A 10,614-nucleotide genomic window follows, 5' to 3' on the forward strand; every position below is an offset into this window, starting at 1 on the left:
TCATGTGTTACTGATGCTGAGGGGGCAGCAGGTTCCTTTTTTTTTTAAGCTCGAGAGTCGTGCAGCAGAAAACATTGGCATACATTGGTAGAACAGTTTAAATGAGGCTCTGAATGAGATTCCCATTTCAGTCATGGCACATACAGAACACGTGATTACGTACCGCAATTAAATGCAACCTCCGGCCTGTGTATACTCTTGTGGTGTGCGCTTAGCAGTACTTGTACTAGAATCAGCCGCTGCGGTGGCTCAGTGGTTATGGCGCTCGGCTGCTGACCCGAAAGACGCGGGTTTGATTCCGGCCGCGGCAGTTTAATTTCGATGAAGGCGAAATTCTAGAGGCCCATGTACTGTGCGATGTCAGTGCACGTTAAAGAACCCCAGGTGGTCGAAATTTCCGGAGCCCTTCACTACTGCGTCCCTCATAGCCCGAGTCGCTTTGGGACGTTAAACCCCCATAAACCAAACCAAACTAGTACTAGAATCACTGTATTTGGTCACTCAAAATCAAGGACCATGGAGGGAGCGGGACCTGACGAACAAGCGCCAGCTGGTCTTGCAGCTTTCCTGGACAAGCCAGGCACTCCATGAAGAGGGGGTGGAGAGGCAAGGAGGTTTAATGGCTGTGGGGCATTCCAGAAGACAGTGGGTCAAACTGGTTAATATTTTAGGGCAGTTATTACATACAGGAAATGTTGCATACTTTTGGAAGAAATTTTGTGCTGGTGTCACTTAGATGGTGCATGTCTGTTTGTAAATTTGTGACTTGGAGAATTGAACAAAATAAGCATCTTGAGCTCAGCTTTGATAAAGGAAGATCACTAGTTCCAAAACATTATGCTCAAATAAAAATGCAAATTGCAGAAAATGATGCCTTTATTTTTGGTGCAAAATATGACAAATCAGAACCCATCTTGTTATGCAGAGACCAAAACAAGAACTCCGGAACGGAGGTGATGGTCATTGTGAAAAACTTAATGTGACATATGAAGGAGCACAAAATGTAATTATGGTGGACATTGTGTGATAGTTATGTTAATCATACACATTTATTTTTTCATTGATGCTATATGATAGTTATGTTATTCATGCACATTGATTTTGATTTTTTCATTGATGCTGTCTTTTTCTTTGTTTTTAAGAGCTGAAACGTCAAAAAGGTGAAAATTGCATGCGTTTGAATTAGCCTTTTGGTGCATCTGTGTTTGACACTTCAATATTCTTGTGCTGTATGGCCTTGACTCCATTACTTCACACTGTTGCTTTGTCTTCTGGTTGAGGCTTTGTGAAGACTATCTGTGCTATCAGTATCGTGTGGTTTATTCTATATGTTAATGTATGTGCAGCTGTTCACTGCTTTATAGGCATTTTTTTAGCTTTGCTGAAGAGTGCAATACGATTCCTTGTGGTTGGTCTCAAGTGAATGACCTCATTTTGTGATGTGCATAGCATTACTTACTATTTCGAAACAGTGTTTCTTGCTGTGTGCATTTAGCCTGCATTATGACATCTTACATTCCATTTTAAGACTTTTTTTAAGAGCAGGTAAAATTATGCTCTATGGGGTGTTCTGTAACAAAGTTTTTTCAGTTTTCTTGTAATACTGTTTGTTATGCGCATCTGTTTTGTCAAGGTAGTACCCTTTTTACCAGATTTGATGACCTGCAGTGTTCTTTCTTTAGTTGCCCGACTAGGGCCCTGTATGAGTCAAGCCTTCATGAAGCACAAAATTTCTGTAAAACCAGTGTAGTGCTGCGATTATGCTCAGAATAATGCAGCAGCTGATGACAAGCTGACAAGTCGCACTATTATTCGCAACCTGTCGCCGTGTTCACTGCCTCTACAATGATGGTCTTACCATTGGAGCATGCACCTCACATGTAGGATGTGCGGTACTGGATGCCTAGTGCCACTGGATACCCACCAGTGCTACAAAACGCAAGCTTTGTCCCTGGCATCTGCTGGGTGGAATGCTTGGAAATAGGTGTTTGAACCACCTTGTTTAGAGGAAAGTGCGTGATGCCATGCTGCTATTTGACCAGAGCTGCCCTTGCGCCATGAAAATTCACCATTGTCATCCTCGGCTCCTAGTCTTGCTGTTGTAATGACCTCACCTCATCAGTGTGTTCCCAGAGATGGGCTTCTTTTGTGCCATCCATGGTGTTAGAATAGCTGGTAACCTTAAACCTTTTTCAGAACAGCGCATTGGTGAACTGATCAGCATTTAGAAGTGCATTGTGAAACTCGGTCATAACAGTTTCTTCATTTTTTCCTTGTCCAAAAATTGGAGGTGCAGGCATTAAACGAGTAAATATCGAATGCTCTAACTTTACTCAAAAAACAGTAGTGTGCAGTTTAGATGTGGTTCTACTGACTTGATTAATTAAACTCTTGGAGACGATGGAGGCGGAACATCGTGTTGGGCATATTGGCAACATCAATAGGCAGCTGTAACCTGGATGTTTTTCCTGGTAGCCATGCTCTGAAAGTTTTTTTCCTTTGCACAGTTCATTAGCTTTAAATGGTTTAATAATGAAATGATGGCTGTATCAATGTTTTGTGTCATTAAACATAACGGGCACTCATTAGTTCTTAAGCCTGTCTAGAGACTGTCCTTCCCATGAAGCCAGAAAACGTGCAACATCATTTGTCAATGTAATGGCTGTTGACTCGGTTCCAATAGGTCTCTAATTTGTAGGCAATTGTCAGTTTTTCATGAGCTTAGGAGCAGCAATCATCTGCATGCATAGTTAAAAGTCAAGAATGTTTGCTTTGGAACTCTTCTTTTCAGGCTCTCCCTGTTGAATTTACACAACCTTGAAAGGCTGTTTTACGAGATTGTATTCCATATTCACAGTGTCATGCACATACCACAACATGAGCTGCTGCACGTGTAATCTTTTGTCTCAGTGGATGTAATCTGCTTTTCACATGCAGGTCTGATCTCCAGAAACCACGAACATGGTGTACCTTCTGGACATAACTCGCCAGGTTAGAATCGGCACCTTTTCTCCATATATCCTTTCCTGAAGACTGTCTTTGAATGAATAGATTCAAGGATACAGCAGCTTCACTTTACTGAACTGTGATGAATGACGATTATATGTGCCTTCGATATTCTGGAAAGTTGCTTTCTGTGATATGTGTACTACTCACCGAACTGTCACCACTGTGAGTTCTGTTTATTGATGCAAAAAATTGTACAAGGGACCAAGGCCTTGCCATGCTTTTAGACTTGAGCCTTGGCCTCCTTAGATACTATCTGAGGAGCAAATAAAAAAAAATTGCATTGTGCATTGAGCTAAGTATAGCTGACTCCCTTGTTTATTTATTAAGCTCACTTGGGTGGAGTTCGGACAGTGTCTTTCTTAATGCCAGTAATGTAAGTGCAAAGATCAAATGCACCAACTTGGGTGAATTCAAAGGGTGCCCTATTTTTTGGCTGTGATAAAATTTCTTGCAGCCTAAATGTTTTTTTGCCTGCGTGCAGAATTAAGAGTAGAGACATCTTGTTTCAGGCCTGATTTGTGGAATAAAACTTCTGATAAACATCCACAGCTTTGATCAGTGTGCTCTTCGCATTCAACTTTTTTCCTAACTGTAAGCGAACTGTGGATTGTTGGTTCTTGCATTTTATTTAAAGTACTCTGTCTGTACAACACAGGTTCAGTAGCCCCACAGAGCGCCCATGGCACACCTCCCATGCAAGATTCAACCAGTAAAAGACACCCTGTGAGCCACTGCATGGAGTCTGCTCCTTCTGGCATGGGTAACCACAGGGGTAAACCAACAGGAAATAAGCTGCATGAATGCACCGACTGCAACAAGAGATTCAAAACAAGATCCGAGCTTGTGGTGCATCTCCGAGTCCATACCGGCGACCGCCCATACCAATGTAATGACTGTGGAATCAGCTTCTCACAAATACCCAATCTGAAGAGTCACCGGCGCACTCATACAGGCGACCGCCCATACCAGTGTAAAGACTGTGGATGCAGCTTTGCACGAAAGGACTCTCTGAAGATACACCAGCGCACCCACACGGGCGAGCGTCCTGAGCATTGTAACCACTGTGGTAGCAGCTTTGCAAACCCGAGAAACCTGGTGAGACACCAGCGGACTCATACTGGTGAACGTCCTTACCGTTGTGACCATTGTAGTAGGGCCTTTGCACAGAAGCAGAACCTGGTGCTACACATCCGTACCCACACTGGTGAAAGACCGTTTCAGTGCCAGCTGTGCCCCATGGCTTTTACGACGCGTTTAGGCCTTGAGAGGCATGAGAGATCCCATAAGGGCGAAAAGCCCTTCCAATGTGACTTGTGCCAAAAGGCATTTGCACGGAGGTCAGCTTTGAAACAACACAAGGAGGCTATTCATAAATAATGGCAGTAGTCTGTGATGCCCCTAGTATATGTGTATTGCTACCAATTGATATACTTGCTAACAAGGTTCTAACTGAATACCCCATGAAAGGTGCTGGTAACTAACCTTCATCATTAATTACATTAGCAAGTTTTGTTTATTGCGACAAACTTTTCGGAAAATGACATTTTTTCTGCCCTTGCACAACACCCACGCTGTCGCTCCAAGTCTTTCCTGAAAATGGAGAGTGAGCCTGCTATGCTCTTAAACTTGCATAATGGAAATGAAATCGCAGTCATGCATAAATGGCATCACTTTTTGTTGGAGAGTGACTTTCAAAAACGTACTGAGGAATTTTCTGGCACTAGTCACCCTGCCTCAGTGAAGAGATTTTGGGGGGTGAAGGTCACACAACAATTTCTTTTAGTCTTGAAGCCTGAGCAAGATAATTTTTGTGAGCTTAACTATAAGGTCACTTGTTAATATCACTGAACAAATTGCTGTTTTTATGACAACACAGAAAAAGCTGCTGCTGTGAAAATCTTTGTGTGTTTTTTAAAGCAGTGTTAGTGGCAGGAATGAGAGGACAATTAGGTGTCCAGCCTCAAAATGATGTGTCTTGTGTTTGCTGTCTTGGAGTTGTGTGTTCTTTGGAACAAGAGCCGACAAAACAATTCACTTAACATCTGCATCACCATTTCTTAGAGCACTGTCTCTGCCCTATATAAATGGCACAATATTTATGGAGCATTGTTCTCTCACCATCTTTAATCTATTTTGTCTGTTAGAATACCAGCTGTTTGTGACCATTTCACATTGCACTAGCTTCTTTGTTATGTTGGTGTTACTTGAGAAAGCCTTCTTTATTTACATAAGGTGCTCATGATAAGCCACAAGGGTCGTGGCTGCTGAAACAAAAAGTACTTTGATTAGTGCCTTCGAAAAACATTGTAATCTTTTAGTGTAAATAAAGCTCATAATTTAGGTCAGTTGTGTGAAACTGCTTAGTGCACATTAGTATTTTATTCGTTTCTATTGCAAAATGTTGAATGCATTCTGGATATTTGTAAAATTTGCTTAACTGACATAGTTTTCATTAAAATTCAAAAGCAGTGTAGTTCTTTGGCTAGCCTGCTTCATAAAAGCTGCTTCTCCCATTTTTTTAGTGTTATATTTCGATTGCTGTCAGGACCCTCTTCAGCACTCAGTGCTGTTCCCCACGACAAGGCTATTTTGTCTGATAGCATTGCATTACCAATAGTACAAGAACTTGTGGTTGTTTTGTTGGTTGCTTTGGCGAAAAGTTCAAAATTCTCATTTTTTCAACCACTGTGCATTTACCTGCCGTTGCATGCATTCGTTCTAATAAAGATCAATGAGCAAACTTTTAGGTGATTTTCAAATGAATAACCCCTGTTCTTCTCTTTCACACATTGTGCAGTCTTCCCCATGCTTTGCACTCGCATTCTTTGAAGTTCAAGCACAGTTAACCAATATATGCCTCACGTCCTACATGCAGGACACCGTGTGGAGTAACTTTGAAAGTTTATTTACCAAAAACTTGTGCTGGCTAGCGTAGGTTCAAGAGGGTGTAACCTTCTCCTGTGCACGGGTTGTATTGAGTTTGTTTACTTTATGTATTTTGATGTTCAGAAAGGTCGAACAGTCTTCTTTGGACACCAGTTTTGAAATTTGAGTCCGTCAAATACATTGTAATTCTGCAATAAAAACAAATCATTTCTGTCCATTGTCATAAGGAAACCACCGCGTATGATGAGAAATGCGATTTTAGAGTCTATGTCAAATGTTTGACAGGTTGTGAATCTGCAGAATATCCTGCATTGTAGGACAGCTGGAAAGTTGGTGTTCATCAAAATATTTCTGCCAGTGAAAGGATGATTCTGATTTGGGAGTGAAATAAACGGTTGTATTGAAAAATATTTGATTGCTTTCAGATCGCTGAAGTTTCGGCATATACAAGTTAAGCTGTGTACTCAAAGAATTTATAGCTTGTGTACTCAAAGAATGATTACAAAGCGCATCGCAATTACTGAGCCGCCGCCATGGTGGCTCAGTAGTTGCTTAGTGATTATAGTGCTTGGCTGCCGACACGAAAGACGTGGACTTAATCCCCGCTGCGGCAGTCCAATTTCAATGGGGCTGAAATTCTTGAGGGCTGTGTACTTGTTGCTGCCAGTGCACGCTAAAGAACCCCAAATGGTCAAAAGTTTTGGAGCCCTTTACTACGGCGTCCCACATAGCCTGAGTTGTTTCGGAACGTTAAACCCCCATAAAATAAACTAGTTACAGTGCCAACTCTGTACACACCATGCCCTCTCCGAGTGCATAAAAAGCAAATCGGGTGCTTTTGAGTTCTGCTGGCTCAAGTTTGCATGTTAGGAGAAAGAGCTGGTATGCAGCATCATTATGGTCATGGTTCTTACAGGGATCCCGTTTGTTGTTTTAAAATTTCGACACGAGAGGAATCGTTTCTGACTCCACACAATGCACGAGTGACTTTTTTTAGCGTACACCTCTCAACTTTGAAATGCATCATCACCATGGGTGATGTTAACTGAGTGCTCACACGCATACCACTACATACCTTACACAGCAGAACTACAGGAGAGGGATTTTGCTGTTAGGTTGTTAGCCTTGAACCGCCATGGTGGTTGCATGTGAAATATACTGCGGTGTAATAGTGCACAATGCTCACCATGTTCTGGGACAGGTTTGACCATAGGTGCAAAGTCAACAAGCAGATGACACATGGATGCAGCACAGTTTTGGAGTGGATGCGCATTGTTGTTTGTTAGAGTGACAGCAGTGTGATGAGGTGCACTCATGCATCACCGTTTGTTGCTCGACTGCATGTGCAGAGCCTGGCATTGCTCTGTGTAGTGGACTTCTGTGCAGTTGAGAGCTTTGTTGTTCCAGTGAATCATGGAACTGCTGATATGGTCTGGAAGGCTTTCAGCTGGTGGATCATTGCAATGCTGACAGACACTGAAAAGATAGTCGCTTTTTGTTATATTACAGATGTGGAAAAAGCACAATACCTGAGCAGATGAGAGGGCAAAACACTTCCCTAGAATACATTCTGGGCGTGTTTCGGGCTGAGCACGGGATATCTACTGATAACATTTGTTTAAAAATGGTGTGAACAGTTAAACATTGTGTGCAGTTAAACTCGTAGGATTTCATTGTCATTTTTTGCCTTCCTCATCGCAGAGCCTTTGGGAGATGAAAAACACAGTACAGTCGTTCTAGACGAGTGTTTTGCCCTCTGTACAGTCAATAAAAAAATCAGTCAAGCAGCAAATGTTAGGAAAACACTACAAAGGCATTGCCTTCACGTCGTTTATCATGTGGGCCGGTCACATTTAGACGCTGCTAGGCTTGCACCTCCTGCGCATTTCTGTTGGTGTATCTTCCCACATATGTCCTGTGATGAGAATAAGATGGCCGACCACCTCTTTCGAACAATCGCAGTGCGAAGGCCCACAGTTCTTGTTTTATCCATAATGTGATACATTCTTAATGCCCACATTCGCAGCACTCGTCTCATCGGCTTCACAGTTCTAGCAAGAGCTCCACTTTCTCTTGGTAAACTAAGGTATGCGGGAAAGCCCACTTGTTGACTTTTGCATGGGGTGTCTGAGGGAAAGGGGGGTGTGGAGTCGAGGTGTCACTGGCAGTGCAAGCTGTTGTGTAAAAGTCCCGCCTATTGCATAGTGCATTGTAGTCCATGCACCATGCACGCTATACGATGCAACTGTTTGCTGTTTGTGCAGGATTTCGCTGCACGATGATGCTGGATCGACGTGCTGTGGGATCGCACCAGTAGTGAAGAAGATTTTACTCTTGTCTTGATTTTAGCTATCAGCCAGATAACCTTCGCTTGGTTACTTCTACCTGCTTAAAATCTACTTTTCCTTCACTGTCCTTAAACCCCAATGCTTTGAATGAGTTAGCCCCGCTGCTTTCCACTGCAGGGTGAAGCCCTTTACGGAGAAGTATCAAGTGTTCAGACGTTTCCTTCTCCTCTCCGCACACAATGCACATTTCTATCTCGTGGTACCTGACTCTATATATAGTCTTAGTCCGCAAAACTCCTGTCCTGGTCTCAAACAACAAAGAGCTTCCCCTGCAATTATCTTAGATATTTTCTTTGGCAATTTCCTGCTTAAAAATCCGGTATGCTCCCAGTGCCGATTTCGTCAGCATCCCCGTTTTCCACAGAGCTCTGTTTTTTTTAAACTTTTTTTCTTAACCGATAATTGCTGATTTGGCCCCCCGACTGCTGTCCAGATATGTGCTTGTCAATTTTCTAGTTCGCTTTCCCCATTTTGTGTCAACATTCCTTACGTACAGGTATCTGAAAACTTTCCTAGCCCACCACTTTTCCCCAATTTTTCTCAATCGCTCCTCAAATGCTATCCTACTGCTAGCTTCTCTGCTCTCGAACGACGCTCATCCTATATCGCCCTGTATTCCCTGATTTGGTGTATTACCATGCGCTCCCAAAGCTAGCCTCCCTACGCCGCGTTGTTTGATTTCGAACCTTGCTTGAACATCTGGTCTCGTGCACAGGACCGCATTGTCGAAAGTCAGGCCAGGAACCATCAACCCTTTCCAGATCCCTCTTACCACTTCATACCTATTGTAATTCCACAGAGCCCTATTTTTCATGACAGCTGCATTCCTACTAGCTTTATTCATTACATATTTTTCATGGTCTGTCAGATACTTAGCACTGTTATCTATCCGCACCCCAAGATACGTGTACTCATCCACCACTTCTAGTGTGAACTCTTGTATTCTATGCTCGCCGCCCTCATCAAATATCATGATTGCAGATTTTTCCTTAGTAAACTTGAAGCCTAATCTATATCCCTCTGCACCAAAAATGTCTATCAACCTCTGCAAATCTTCCTTGTTATCTGACATTAGCACTACACGATCCGTATACATTAGTCTCGGTAATGACTGTTGAATCCATTCTCCTTGCTTGAAAAAAGCTCTAGTTTGGTCTCCCAACCCTTGAAGGTACAATATGAACAACAAAGGAGACAGAGGACATCCTTGCCCAAGCCCCCGCTGTATTTTTTTTTCAGATTTTATAAGCACTCCACTACTTTTATATATACCTTTTAAAAGATTAATTACTCCATCTTCCGCATCCAATATGCCCAGTACGTCCCACAAATCCTCTTGAATAACGTTGCTGTAGGCTCCCCTGATATCCAGAAATGCTAGCCATAGGGGTCTGTGTTCCTTTCTCCAACCTCCTGTTTCCGGAACCCATTTTGTATAGCTCCCCTAGCACCCCCTCGTTCTCCACCCAAGGCTGCAGTCTGTCCTTTATAATCTGCATCACCACCCTGGCTGTAGATCATAGACGTCACTGTTATAGGTCGGTAGTTACGTCAGCTTTGTCCCCCTTTCCTTTATATATCATGTTCATTCTACTTTATCGCCATTCATTGGGGGCTTTGCCATCCACTACCATTTTGTTCACTACCTCTTTTTATGTTTGCTTGGAATTCGGTCCCAGCTTTTTTATTGACATAATCAGAATACCATCTGGTCCTGTCGACGTGCCACTAGGAACCTTCTTCTCTTGTCGTAAGGCGAGCGCATGGTTGCGCTCTCTGGAGGGCCACTGCGTCCGACATGGCTGTGCATCGAAGCGAAGTGGCAGATGGCGCGAAGCGCCACGCCCAGGTCCAACTTCTGCGCCACTCGGCCGCGATGAGTGGCCGTGTCGGACGGAGCGGCCCTCCAGAGAGCGTAGCCACGCACTCGCGTGTTCAGGGTGGACGACCCTGTACGTATGGGACCGCTGCTCGCTTCGACTGACCAATGCCTCGGGGACTGCAGAACCACCGTGCTTGATCGTATTTCTGACCATTGCAACACGTTGTAATGAATTCACATTACTAACTTGCCGCGGATATCTGGATGCAGGTTCGAAACGGATGAGCGCACACCAACGAGGAAAATGCCCATATGCCCACTCGACGAACCTATAAATTACGCGAAATGAAAGCGTATTTTCATATGGTCAATTAATTACGGCAAGGCACAGGCACTACACAAGTGCGAGCACACAAACCACGCAAGCACTCAAGAGTCCTTTCACAACGAATGTGCCCACTGCCAACCCCACACATCCAGAGCATCCAGAGGCCGATCGAACAAGCAAGAGACGCAAATCGCCCGCGCGACCGCGATCCACAAATCACA

The 10,614-nt window shown here is 43.5% G+C and overlaps 2 long non-coding RNA genes and 1 pseudogene across 2 annotated transcripts; 1 reads left to right on the forward strand and 2 right to left on the reverse strand.

The window, feature by feature from the left end:
* The first annotated feature begins 2,898 nt into the window (after positions 1-2,898).
* LOC144114034 (uncharacterized) lies at positions 2,899-6,303 on the forward strand. The gene is made up of 2 exons (XR_013310941.1): positions 2,899-2,991; positions 3,665-6,303. It is a non-coding gene; the product is annotated as an uncharacterized LOC144114034 (long non-coding RNA).
* A 799-nt stretch (positions 6,304-7,102) lies between these two features.
* Positions 7,103-10,499, reverse strand: LOC144114043 (uncharacterized). The gene is made up of 2 exons (XR_013310943.1): positions 10,313-10,499; positions 7,103-7,371 (listed from the first exon to the last, which is right to left on the reverse strand). It is a non-coding gene; the product is annotated as an uncharacterized LOC144114043 (long non-coding RNA).
* On the reverse strand, positions 8,248-9,315 carry LOC144116388 (uncharacterized; annotated as a pseudogene).
* Positions 10,500-10,614: the final 115 nt, after the last annotated feature.

This window comes from Amblyomma americanum, chromosome 1, assembly GCF_052857255.1.
Source record: "Amblyomma americanum isolate KBUSLIRL-KWMA chromosome 1, ASM5285725v1, whole genome shotgun sequence".
In the NCBI taxonomy this organism is placed as follows: Eukaryota; Metazoa; Arthropoda; class Arachnida; order Ixodida; family Ixodidae; genus Amblyomma; species Amblyomma americanum.